Source organism: Dromiciops gliroides, chromosome 2 (assembly GCF_019393635.1).
Source record: "Dromiciops gliroides isolate mDroGli1 chromosome 2, mDroGli1.pri, whole genome shotgun sequence".
NCBI classification, from domain to species: Eukaryota; Metazoa; Chordata; class Mammalia; order Microbiotheria; family Microbiotheriidae; genus Dromiciops; species Dromiciops gliroides.
In genome coordinates, this window is record NC_057862.1 from 226,043,579 (window position 1) to 226,053,215 (window position 9,637).

Sequence of the window (9,637 nt, forward strand, 5' to 3'; positions counted from 1 at the left end):
GTGTTAAGTGTCTGAGGCCAGATTTGAACTCAGGTACTCCTGACTCTAGGGCTAGTGCTCTATCCACAGTGCCACCTAGTGGCACCACAGTGCCACTCTATCCACCCCAATATCTTGATTTTTATAAAGAGAGATTTTTACTTTATTAAATTTCTAATTTGTTTTAAATATAAGTGTAAAAGGAAGTTAGGATAAAATGAAAAATTATAAGAAAAAAGAGGTCATTCATAATGATTGCAAAGCTATACTCAAATTTGGCCTGTGAAAGAGTCTATTCCATCACCTTGAAGCTTATTATTCTCTCCAGAAAATTGTTTTCTTAGCTTGTGCCCTTACCAATCATTTGTCAGTCATGGGCCCCTTTGTAGCATTTCTTACATTGCTTGTCTTGTCTTCATACTATGCAACTCATGTGTTATTATTTATAGAGGTAATGTTATATGACAGAGATCTGTACCTGGAGTCAGAAAGAATATGCAAATCTTGTCTACATCACTTACTAACAATGTGATCAATCACTCATATGCCATTCAAATTCTTTGACTTTCAGACAATTTCCTATGAATGTAATTTAGAGATAGGTTGCTGTTTGGTCGAACGAATGGAATCACTAGACTCTAACATATTTTTCATTAACTTATCCAGTCTAAATATCTTATCTATCTACTAGATTGTAAGCTCTCAAGAGCAAAGAATATAAATTATACTTAATTTCAATCCTTAGCTCCTAGAATATGTATGGATAGAATTCCAGGCCTGACGTCATGAATCTCATCCTCATGAGTTCAAATCTGGCCTCATACACTTACTAGTTATGTAACCCTGAGCAAGCTACCTAACCCTTTTTGCCTCAGTTTCCTCATCTGTAAAATAAGCTGGAGAAGGAAATGACAAGCCACCCCATCTCTTTGCCAAGAAAACCCCAAATGGTTGAACATGACTGAAAAACAACTGAATAAGGGAATAATATAATGGAGCTTTCTATGTGTTAATCACAGAAATTGATAATTAAAAGATGATTTCTCACAACTGATATATTGACCACTAGAGGTTAGATTAAGAGTTAGTGACTGGGGGCGGCTAGGTGGCGCAGTGGATAAAGCACCGGCCCTGGATTCAGGAGTACCTGAGTTCAAATCCGGCCTCAGACACTTGACACTTACTAGCTGTGTGACCCTGGGCAAGTCACTTAATCCCCATTGCCCCACACAAAAAACAAAACAAAACAAAACAAAAAAAAGAGTTATTGACTCCTGGGGCAGCTAGGTTGCACAGTGGATAGAGCACTGGCCCTGGAGTCGGGATTACCTAAGTTCAAATCCAGCCTCAGACACTTAACACTTACTAGCTGTGTGACCGTGGGCAAGTCACTTAACCACAATTGCCTCACTAAAAAAAAAAAAAAGTTAAAAAAGAGTTACTTACTCTTTTTGAAATTTTATATCTTACAGCAGAGCTGTTGGCAACTGGGTAAAGTAACACTAAGCATACACTCAAATTAACTTGATAAGTAAAATGCATTTTAAAATAATATAAAATGTAAACAAGATAAATCCATTTGAACAGAAAGAAATGTTCTGGCATATTATTTGGCTGATGCTAGCAAAACTACTGTTCAGAACATGGAACAAGAGAAGCCAAGAGAGGCCACTAAGGAGTTTAGTTGATGTGATAAATTAATGGGGAAGGGACAAGGACAGCATGCTATGTGGCAGCTTCCTTGGTTAACTAGTTATTCTTGCTAGTTAGGTGCTCAGATAAGTTTTTTCTACTTTGTGCTATCAAAATATAAATATATCAACTTTTAAACTTCACAATCTTTTAAAATCATGATAAATATTATCATACCCTGCAATTTTGGTGCCCTTGGGCAAAACCCTGATCACTTCACCCTACTTAGAGCTTTGTCTTCCAGCATCAAATGCAATAATTATAGAAAGATTAAGTTCTTAATAAATGCTTATGGATACTCTATCATGCAGTGAAAGTGCCAATCATAAATAAAGTAGGAAAAGACAAGGAACATGAGCTTCACCACCAACTATGCAATGAATCAGGACAAGAATTTTGTTGATGCATGATATCAAAAAAAGAATTTCTTTGGTGTGATGAAAAACCTAACAGATTGTTTGAGGAGCATCAATCTACCACAGAATGAAAACAAAATGAAACCTTACAGGCTAATGGAATTCCAATGTACCTGAACCAAGTATTGAATATTTAAAGAGAGCTGTTTAAATGTTTTACACTAGAAGAAGTTGGTATTTATGCTCCTTGGTGATGTGGAATGTTATATTCTACTTCTTGGTTAAGCCTGACTATTTAAAGGGGGGAAAACTATGATAAAGCTTCAGTTGTAATATAATCATCATTTCCTCCTTGTCAGAATTATAGCCCAAGCATTCATTTTATTGCTCACAAGCAAACATTAACACGTTATGAAACTGGCTTATTGGCTTGAAACCTCCATAAATAAAGCCCAAATGCAGCTTTTATGGTGAGAGGGGTGTTATTACTTGTCAATCAAACTATGACAGTGCTCCTCACACACTAATAATGGAGCTTCTCTGTGTTAGTCTTTTCATAATATATGGGGGAAGGGGAGAAATACCCTGGCTGATATGCAAATATGGTTAGATTTTTAAATTACCCACTGCACTCTTTGTTTGAGGGTGAATAAAATCTGGTAATTATTTTTATTGATATATGTGTTCATATTGGAAGAGTTATTTCCAAAGGTTAATTATTTATGTAACCCCTCTCATGTTGTATCTCTCCTGCTGACTTGGAATTTCTTTCAACAAACTTGACTAAAAAAAAAAAGCCTGATTTTCTTTTCTGTGAAGTATCTGTAGTGTATAAGCAATTGAAAATGAAGGGACCCTGAACTTATTTATTTATTTGTTTGTTTGTTTGTTTGTTTATACTTATTCACTGGATATATGCTTGGGTTCAAAATTCCATTTCAATTTCTTCCCCAAGATTCAGACATTTTAGATAATCTCAGAAAATAGATTTAAAGTCTAGGATTCTTACACTCAAATGGACTTTTAGAATAAGCATAATTAAACCTGAACACTTCAGAAAAGAAATTCTATTAGAATACTTCCTGAACCTGCAAAAATAGAATATCTGTGAGAATTCCCCTTCTCATTCTGTCCTGGGTTTCTGTCATGCTGATTCCTATCTTCTTCTGACAAGCCAAGATAAAGGGTATTTCATGATGGGATCATGAAGGAGCAGTAGGCTAGGAAAACCTGGTGGAGAGCTAGGATTTAGAGAAGGAAGACATGATTGGAATCACAAAATATAGGAGAGGACCTGGGAAATACCCATGATTTCATAGTTTAAAAAATCAAAAAAAACATATCATCTTTGAATTCTACAGGATCTCTTGGAGGTTATCTATTCTACTTCTAAGAGATAGAGTTAGAGGTAAGAGATTAAATATGTGATATGAATTCATAAATTACATAGGTAGCAAAGATAAAGGCAGACTTTGCTAAGTGACTCAGGAAATCTACAAATAGAGGACAAATTAAATATAAATATAATATAAAATGTATTATACCTCATATGTAAAGAAAAAATATTTTTGATGACTAGGGCTAATTTGGGGGGCTAATCTGAGACTGGAGAACTAACTGGCTATCTGACTGCTATTAATTTAATATGGACCATTTATAAAGTTCCACCACACTGTTCCCAAATTGATAAGCTAAAGATTAAGAAGCCTCTTGACTAAATAATCCAAACAGAGTTTATTTATGAGATACTATTTAAAATTAAGAATACACAGGGTGGCTAGATGGTGCAGTGGATAAAGTGCCAACCCTGGATTCAGGAGGACCTGAGTTCAAATCCAGCCTCAGACACTTAACACTTACTAGCTGTGTGACCTTGGGCAAGTCACTTAACCCCAGTTGTCTCACCAAAAAAAAAAAAAGGAGACGTGATCCTGTGCTCAGAGGAGCCACCAGTGTGAGACCGGAAGTGTCAGCCCTCCCCACAGACAGTTTGTCATCTATTTCTTTAAAGGGGCAGCTAGGTGGTGCAGTGGATAAAGCACTGGCCCTGAATTCAGGAGTACCTGAGTTCAAATCCGGCCTCAGACACTTGATACTTACTAGCTGTGTGACCCTGGGCAAGTCACTTAACCCCTCATTGCCTTGCAAAAAAAAAAAAAAAAACGAATACAGGAAAATGAAGTGTACAACCTGACTTTGTTGCTGTGCTTCTCTTTCCACTATGTCTCTTTGGAACTTTTTGAATACAATAAGGACCTTAGCCACCTCTCGCCTCAGGGTATTCAGGTCCTTTATTCTAACTTTGAGCCCCTTTCACTTTGTAAATCCCCCTGCTTCTAACTTTCCTCTCCTTACTGCCACTGCTGAAGCCCTGTGTTCCTCTCTCACCAACCTTCTGTCTGTCTGCTCCGTCAGTCTGCTCTTTGCCGCCATTGCTGCCCCTTTTCTAGTCAGAATCCCCTGAGTCTAACCCCCAGGTCTATATATACCTTTTCTTCTCTCCACTCAAATCTTGGGGTTTTTTGTACCCACCTCAAGCTAATCCACCAGCCAGGGCTGTGTCTGGGGCTGGGTGTATGCTCAAGCATCCCATGCCTCAGCACAGGCTATCTGGGATCTTTCACATAGCTCCACTCAGGTTGGAGGGAGCTGGGGGCTTTCTTTTTTTTCCCTCAGCTGTCTGACCTGGCATCTTGTATAGCCCACAGGACTTTTTGGCTCAGCTGAAGCAGAGGGGGATGGGAAGAGACCCTGAGGGCCTAAGGCTTTCTAATCTCAGCCTAAAGGTAGGGTCCCCAAATCAAAATAAATTTCCACAATAACAAAATAAAAAACAGACAGACAAAACAAAATAAAACAATCCTGGCCAAATGAGACAGTAGATTCTGCTTAAATGTCAGAAAGTACTCAGAATAAAAAATGAATGAATGTGTGAACATATGAATACTTTATGACTCTTAATAGATTCATGGGCTCCACAGTATGATGTACACATGCAAATAGGTACACAAGAAAATCCATTTGTATGCAGGAAGAAAAATTAGTCTTCATTTTTGTCTAAAAATAAGGAAGATATTAAGCTTTATTTGTTTTGTTTTTGTTTTTGTTTTTGTTTTTGTTTTAGTGAGGCAATTGGGGTTAAGTGACTTGCCCAGGGTCACACAGCTAGTAAGTGTTAAGTGTCTGAGGCCGGATTTGAACTCCTGACTCCAGGGCCGGTGCTCTATCCACTGCGCCACCTAGCTGCCCCTAGTTGACATTTTTTGATCTAGAATGAGCTCTTCAGAAAATAAAATATAAAGTTAAAAATTATGATTGTCAGAACTATCAAGTTGGTGACCACATTTCAAAGTTATTGATAAGGAAAGATTTTATTTCTACTATAATTAGCAATGAACAAAACTCATTAAGCTTTGAGAATACTAATGGACAGTATGAAGCCATTCATACATTAAGATTTTTATGTTCTAAATGCTTTCTTGCCAAAACTGGTATGGGACACTTATAAACATTTCTAACATATGTACATGTAAGGATTTTAGAAGGAATGTTTGAACCTATTTAAAATCTCTCAAATTGGGGTTGGTTACAGTATATTTGAACCCATTTATTTTAAATTTATAAAAATCAACACCTTATAATTAGCTTTTTAGGAAATATAAATTCCCCCAGCTAAATTTCAATAAAAAATAAATTTTGCATAATCAGTGGATAGGAATAAAAAATGAGCAGCATGATTTAATAAGCATGGCCAACAATGCACTTGTTCTTTTTGGATCTATGTATCTTTGTGAGGTATCACTTTTAGCTATGACAGCTGGCTCTGGAGATGGGGAAGATCTATATATTATCATTATTTTTTTTAATCTATCCTGGTATTTTTCCATCTCACTAAGACACCATTTAGTACTAGGAACTGACATTTCTTTCCAGACATTTTTTTTTTTTGCTTAGAACTTAGAATTATAAGTTTGAATTACTATATCATAATTTTTTAATAAAGTTTATTAAATTTCATTGCTCTAGAATATCAATATTACAAAAATGTTTTGTGCTCTCAATACAGAAAAATAAAGATTTAAAATATTTATTTCATATTTCTCTTGTAAATTTTCTTTTTAAATGTTTTGTAATGTACATGGAACATTATGACAGTAATACATATATGTAATTCATAAATAAATATATGTATATTCAAAGTACATGCTCCAAGTAATTTTAAATGATGGGATATGTGTTTAAAACACTTTTTTTGGCCTTTGGAGTAGAGAATAGTCTGCCTTTGTGTACTAGTTCACCATTTATCTCATTTAGCATAACTGATTAGGTCTGTCGAGGGAGAGTGATTTGATTGGGGAAAGTTTTTTACAGTCAGGTTAGTAAACAAGTATTTAAGTTTTTATTATGTGTCTGTCTGGAGCTAAGTGCAAGAGATATAAAGAAAAGTCCTATCCCTGATTTAGCTCACATTCTAATGGAAACAATAACAAGTAAATAACTAGGTGAATACAAGACATTTACAGAGCATTTGTTAGCTATTCTTAGAGGGAAAGGAATTAGAAACTGGGGGAACTACAACAGCAGTTTGCTAAAGACAGGATTTGAGCTGAGTCTTGTAGAAAGCCTGGGTAGCTAAGAGGAAGAATTGAAGGAGAGCATTGCGGGCATGGGGCAATTAGTAAAAATGCATAGAGTTTAGAGATAAGCTTTAGTGTGCCTGGGAGAACAATTAGGCCAGGATAGCTATATCATAGAGTGTATCATAGGGGATAAAGTGCAAGAATAGTAGAAAGATAGAAAGGGGGCAGGTTATGAAGAGTTTCAAACTCCAAACAGAAGACTTTATGTTTAATCCTGTGGATAGCATGAAGCTTCTACAGTTTATTTAAGGGGATAGAAGTGGGGTTCATCTTCAGACTTAATGTTCTAGAAAAAAATCACTTTGGGTTTACTTGGAGCAGAGAGACTAATTAGGCATCTACTGTAATAGTCTGGGTAAGAACTGATGGAGAACTTGAACCAATATGGCCAATATATTATTAGAGATATGGGTCTTATCCATACTGGAAGAAACATCAAATTTTGTCCCCCAAAGTCTTTCTCAATTCCTCTAATTAGAAAATATTCCTCTAATCTATCTCCTACCTATTACATTGGTTTTTATTTGTATTATTCTTGTAAACTTGTTATGTATCATTTTCTATTTAAAACTTTAGTTTTAGTTATTTGTGTAAATGACATATGTACCTATTAGATTGACAGCTCCAAGAAATTAGGGGCTATTTTTTTTTTTTGGCAGGGCAATGGGGCTTAAGTGACTTGCCCAAGGTCACACAGCTAGTAAGTGTCAAGTGTCTGAGGCCGGATTTGAACTCAGGAATTCCTGAATCCAGGGCCGGTGCTTTATCCACTGCACCACCTAGCTGCCCCTGGCTATTTTTATTTAATATTTCTAGTAGCTTTATATAAGAATTTATACATAATAACCGCTTAAATTTTTGTTGAAGTTGGAGTTACTTTTTTATTTTTTTAAATGGGGGGAAATGAGAGTTAAGTGACTTGCCCAGGGTCACACAACTAGTAAGTGTTGTGTCTGAGGCCAGATTTGAACTCAGGTCCTCCTGAATCCAGGGCTGGTGCTTTATCCACTGTGCCACCTAGCTACCTCCAGAGTTATATTTTTAAGAGACCTTATGATCTCAATTCTATATGGGGATGTTGATCACAGGTTAAAGCACAACTTCTGTAAAACCAGGGGTCATATATTGCAATCTCACTGGATTCTACTTTAGTAAAGATTTGGAGGCAGTGTTATACAGTAGAAGGAGTACTAGAGTGCTCACTTCGGCAGCACATATACTAAAATTGGAATGATACAGAGAAGTTTAGTATGGCCCCATGCACAAGGATAACATAAAAATTTGCGTAGCATTCCATTAAAGAAAAAGTACTAGATTTGGAGATAAAGGACCTGGGTTCAAATGCTTACAGTTTCATTTATGTTGCCTTGGACAAGATATTTAATTTCTCTGGGTCTTAGTTTCTCAAAAGTAAAATAAAGGGATTTGAATGAGATGAGACACAATAGTAATTTTTTCTTATTTTTCTCTGGAGTCACATCTGCTTAGACTGTTTGCAGCTGTCTCAATAACCATTCCAAATAAGTTTTCTTTTAAAACAGTCTTTATATAATTCAATCAATAAAGAAATAACTAAGTACTTATTAAGCACTATCTATGTACCAGCACATTGCTAGGCACTGGGCATAAAGGTACATATAAAGAATGAAATAATCCCTATTCACCATGAGTTTGCATTCAACTAGAGTAGATAAATAGATAAAAATTATATCTATTTATATACATACACATATGCGTATATATTTATGTATAAATATACAAAGAGTAAATTCATTTATCTCATTTAATCCTCATAAAAACCTGCCATTACTGAATAAAAATTATTAAATAAATCAATAAATAAGAAGCCTGAGCTGTACGTGGAGTTACAAAGGGAACATGAGGAACGAGAATTCAATTTAATTAAGGACCTGTTGTGCACATGGTACTGTTAGATGCTGTAATTATTTAGGCTGAATTTACCATGAAGTATCCATGACCACAGTTGACATTTTGCAGGGTGAAGATCCTAGTGGGAAGCCAGGAATAGTGAAACAGAGGAATAAAGAGTCAGGAGCCAATTGCAGTTTTAGAAAGAGATTAATAATACATTGAGTTCCAGAAGTAAAGAAGACAGCCTTAGATACAATGAACCTGTATGTAATAGTAAAACAATAGGATCTTAGGGTGGAGACAGAATAGTAATCAAGGGCAAAAGAATAGCTATTGCAGAATATAATAGGAAAAGCAACAACATAATCTCTGATACCAAGGAGGCTAAAGCTGTTGGATTTTTTGACCTTGATAGTTCTTAGCTTCAGAAGGGCTAAAGCCATTCTGGTGTCTGCACTGTCTGATCATTTGGGAAGGGAGGTTTGGGAATGATGTCCCCAAACATAGGCTTACCGAGGCTCAAAAAGAAAAGTTTATCTGAACAGCAAAAAGACAAGTCAAAGAAAGTGTCAGAATTTGTTAATATTCAGTGAATCACATGTCTTTGAGCTTCTAAATCTTAACATGAAGAAATCATCTAGCTTGACTATGTCTCTTCATTAGTGGGAGCCTCTGGTTTGCCACCATTTCCACTTAGAGAAAGCCAGAATCATTAATAAATCAATGGAATAGAATTATATAGATGGGCTTTGGGGCACCCATTCAACACTATATGGATAATTTGATTTGGCAGAGAAAAATGCTGCTTTACTCCAATAAATTATCTCCCTTGACTATGTTAAAGATTATAAAGAAAAGTTTTCATGGATAAGCATAGATAATGTTTTTTCATGGTATTTGGATTACTGTTATTTAGCAGTTTGAATGCGGAGATGAATGCTTGCCAAAGGTGTTTTCCACTGTCGTGGACTGGGTCCGACACAGACTCCAAATGGAATGGGAATTGGTAATTGTAGTGAAGTACTTCAGATACTCTTATGTTGTCATGATATTACACTCATTGTATAAAACGTTAGATCACTAATGTCTCCCTAATGA

The 9,637-nt window shown here is 35.9% G+C and overlaps 1 non-coding gene across 1 annotated transcript; it reads left to right on the plus strand.

The window, feature by feature from the left end:
* Nucleotides 1-7,862: 7,862 nt before the first annotated feature.
* LOC122744979 lies at nucleotides 7,863-7,970 on the plus strand. The gene has a single exon (XR_006355301.1). It is a non-coding gene; the product is annotated as a U6 spliceosomal RNA (small nuclear RNA).
* Nucleotides 7,971-9,637: the final 1,667 nt, after the last annotated feature.